Source organism: Triticum dicoccoides, chromosome 3B (assembly GCF_002162155.2).
Source record: "Triticum dicoccoides isolate Atlit2015 ecotype Zavitan chromosome 3B, WEW_v2.0, whole genome shotgun sequence".
NCBI classification, from domain to species: Eukaryota; Viridiplantae; Streptophyta; class Magnoliopsida; order Poales; family Poaceae; genus Triticum; species Triticum dicoccoides.
In genome coordinates, this window is record NC_041385.1 from 36404231 (window position 1) to 36408503 (window position 4273).

General features: G+C 50.2%; 1 pseudogene; it reads left to right on the forward strand.

Moving 5' to 3' along the window:
- Window positions 1-2645: 2645 nt before the first annotated feature.
- Window positions 2646-3071, forward strand: LOC119280669 (annotated as a pseudogene).
- Window positions 3072-4273: the final 1202 nt, after the last annotated feature.

Consider the following 4273-nt stretch of genomic DNA (forward strand, 5'->3'; position numbering starts at 1 on the left):
ACATGTCAGCTCCGGACCCACGTCCACGCGGTCCCATGTGTAAGCTCCGGACCCACAACCACTAATGCTGGCGGACGGAATGGACTCAAATATGGCTGTTTGGCCTCGTCATAGTAGCTGTGCATGGACTAGGGGCAAAACTGAACACAATTTGCATCTGGGGGCAAAATTGAGCACAGAGACACCACTGAGGGTAAAAGGATAATTAACCCATTTTAAAACTCAAGAAACACCAGTAATAAATAAACTAGAGAGAAAATAAAGAAATTATTGAAAACCATACGACTTTTATTTATTTTCTGATGTTTTCTTGATTTATTAAATATTTTGCTAGCATTTATATCCTATAGAAAAAAATAGTGGAGATTTCTGAAGAAGAAAAAAAAGCGATGTGAGAGCCCCGCGATCGCGACAAGGCCAACACATCAGCACTACTTTGATCAAAACCACTTCAGGAGACCAAAACCTGGAGATATTTTTAGTACTATTGCTATTGCTTAAGTTAAGGCCACTACTCTGCGCCGGCGCACCGCCGCAACGATTCGGCCGGTCTATCTATGACCGTATGATTCCTACGCGCTAGCCGTCAGATGTGCCTCCTCGCTCCTCGCTTTGTCCTTCTTCATCGTCTTCCTGAAAAGATTGCCGGCCATGGGGCTGCCCGTGCTGGTTGCACCGCCCGCAGCGCTCGTCACCCCGGCCATGGCGCCGCCCGCGCTCATCGCCAGGCCGCCCGCCGCGGCGCTCGTCGCCCCGGCCATGGCGCCGCCCGCGCTCGTCGCCCCCGGCTGCCCGCGGCGCTCGTCGCCCCCGGCTGCCCGCGGCGCTCGTGCCCGCAGCCGCCCAGTGCTGCAACCCTCCACCCATCGGAGATGCCACAGCTGTCACCGAGATGCTGCGAGGGCAGAGACCGTGCTGGGATGCTCCAACACTGACGACGGCAGGCGACATGACCCAGCAGCATCATTTTGCTGCGACCAGCGAGGCATCTTGCTGGAACCAGCGAAACTAATTGCTGGAACCGGCATGTCAGTGAGCTGGAAAGGGGAGTGGGGCAGTGGAGCTACAAGCCTACAACCTCATGCGCCCGGAGCTGCAACCGCCCGCAAAAAAGCTACTACCCGCAGCCGAAAAAGCTACTATCGGCAAATTGATTTGCTACCACCGACGATGCCAGACGGCTGTAAGCGTCGAACAGAAGTTGCAACCCTGCCTGCAAAAAAGCTACTACCGGCAATGGAAAAAGCTACTACCGGTGAACGTTTTTGCTACAATGGAAGACGGTGAAAATTGTGGCCGGCGGCGGTAGACTGCTACAACCGACCACCAGGGAAGGTACAAACCGCAGACAAAAATGCTACAACCAGCAAACGGAAAAGCTACAACGCACCGCGAGCTGGGATGGTCACTGCGCAGAGCTGCGATGGTCACCATGGCATTTGGGACCATGCTTGCGGCAAGCTGCCGAAGTCACCACGCTGAGCTGGAACGGTGGATGCGATTTGTTGCATCCGTCACTTGGCGCTTTTTTGCTAGAACCATGCCTGCCCTGATTTGCTGCATCTGCAGTGACGAGCCGGCGAGCTTCGACGCCGGTGTCTCCGCTCGTCCGTGGTGGTGGGTCAGCGGGGGCTCGGTCGCAGCCGACATCCGCCGTTGCCAGCACTGGTTCAGGTGAGCTGAAAGAAATTGCGTTGCTACAAGGAAGAAGAAGGAACGGACATGGCTGCTTGGTGATGAGATAAGGTTGTGTTAAAAAAAATAGATTTGTGGGCCAGGCCTGTGTGAGCGGGCGGTTACGAAACACACGATCTAAACAATATCACGCGGACTGCGCGCGTCCGGCACAGCGTTTCCACCGGCGCGCCGGCTGGGAACGTTTCCCTTAAGTTAAACCTGGACAAAAGATTTGACTCTATCTCATATCAGGTTCATTAAAAAGTCATGTAACTGGATCGTAGCTTTGGTCTCAGCTCTTCTCGGTTAGTCTCAGCTCGGTGCGAGTCGTATGCTCGGTGCGCTCATGAGTCATCTCGAGTTCTCAATGTCGTTTTCTAGAAAAGGCCCCATCACATTCCAGAGTAGTCGCCGGGGTGCTGGATCCGTAGAGAGAAAAATAATGGAGAAGGCCCACTGACATCAAAGAAGGAGAGTATTCTAGAACACGTACGGTGGCACCTTCATGGGCCGATAATAGAAACAAGGAGAAGCTCGTGGAGCCGAGCTGAAAAGCGAAACATATCCAAGCGCCCATCGATTGCAGAGTACTCGAGTCGAGATCATAGTTTTAAATAGCGCGCTAAGCATCTTAGCGGCAGACCTCTTTCAAATGCTATAGCGTGCTATAGCGGAGCTATAGCGGGCTATTTAAAATGTTTGTTCATTTGTTTGGACCAAAGTCTCCTAGCGCAAGACCTTTTGTAAACGCTATAGCGGGCTATAGCGAAGCTATAGCGGGCTATTTAAAACAGTGGTCGAGATGCTTCAAGAGCAGCACCTGCGACGCTATAAGTACCTGGCCTCAGTGCATCGCCCTCCATCCCAACTCAAGCTAGTGTCAAGCAAAAGCAGACAGCAACCCCAACCAACCTACGATCCAATACAGAATTTTCATAGCGCACGAACCGAAGCAATCAGCACCGACGATGTCGATCGTGCGGCGGAGCAACGTGTTCGACCCCTTCGCCGACCTCTGGGCGGACCCCTTCGACACCTTCCGCTCCATCGTCCCGGAGATCTCAGGCGGCAGCAGCGAGACGGCCGCCTTCGCCAACGCCCGGATGGACTGAAAGGAGACCCCCGAGGCGCACGTCTTCAAGGCCGACCTTCCAGGGGTGAAGAAGGAGGAGGTCAAGGTGGAGGTGGAGGACGGCAACGTGCTCGTTGTCAGCGGCGAGCGCACCAAGGAGAAGGAGGACAAGAACGGCAAGTTCGTGCGGCGCTTCCGCCTGCCGGAGGACGCCAAGGTGGAGGAGGTGAAGGCCGGGCTGGAGAACGGTGTGCTCACCGTCACCGTGCCCAAGGCCGAGGTCAAGAAGTCTGAGGTGAAGGCCATCGAGATCTCCGGCTGAGCGTTGGAGCCAGTTTGGTCGATGTGTGTGCGAACTCTGCAACCTAAAGTGACCTAAAGTATGCTACAGTTGTGTCTTGTTCTTGCCGAGCCTGGTGTGACATCTCTGTATTGTGCTTCTTTCCCCAGTCGTTTCTGTACTTGTGTGATCACCAACAGATTGGCGATGAATAAATGAGAAATGAATTGTTCTGATTTTGAGCGCTGTGCAGATTTTGCATACACAAAATTTGACCCTTTTTTGCTTGCAGTTGGGATGGATAGGAATAGGATCAAGAGAAAAATGGCATTCCCTCCTTCCCAATAATAAAGCGCTCTTTGCGTTTTCTCAAGTAGCTGGAGTGGAAAGATTCGTTGTTAGTTGTTACTGAAAACACTGACAGGCTTTCTTCTACAGAAACATCGGCTTAAAGAATGATCGATACACTGAATGTCTTCTGTCTCACATTCAGCTTTCATTAATCAGTAACCTGAATGCTCTGAATGTTCATTCTGTGACTTAGATTCTGTCTCGCCTTCAGTTTTCTTTGTTGTTCTTTGAGAAATACATTCAGTTTTCATTAATCAGTTAGCTCTAGGACAGAAAGAGAGCAGAGACATGCCATCATAAGCCTCTTAGATTTGAAGCCTCCCGGTGCGTCAAGAGTTGTGGGACGTCATTGGATTCTTCCCAAGAGCAAGGCAAGTCTCGAAAGAGCTGAGCACGAGCATGCTCTCGACTTGTTTAAGTCGGAGGATCTTAGAAGGAAAAAAGAGCGGGGTAGCGCTCCTGTAAGGTTGTTAAATTCATAGATATATTTAAAGTTCCTGAGTATTTTTTTTTAAGTTTGTGAACATTTAAATTTGCTTACTTTATTTCAAATTTACAAACATTTTTTAAAGTATATGATATATTTTTAAAAAAATCCAAGGGCTTTTAAAACCTTGAATATCTTTTGATTTAACAATTCTTTAATAAAAGAATGTTAGCCGGAGCGAGCGAATAAAAGCTAAGCAAATGAGAGCTAAGTGAGCGAGAGCTTCCTGGACCATGTGAACATTATAACAACAATTCCACGGTTTTAGCCTGGAGTAGATCATCTCAAGAGGCTCACACAACAACCACCAGCTAACACTCATGCCGTAACACATAAGGACATCACTACCACACATCAAACGACTCCCCTCTCATCTTAGAACAAATATCATCTATAATAACAGCCT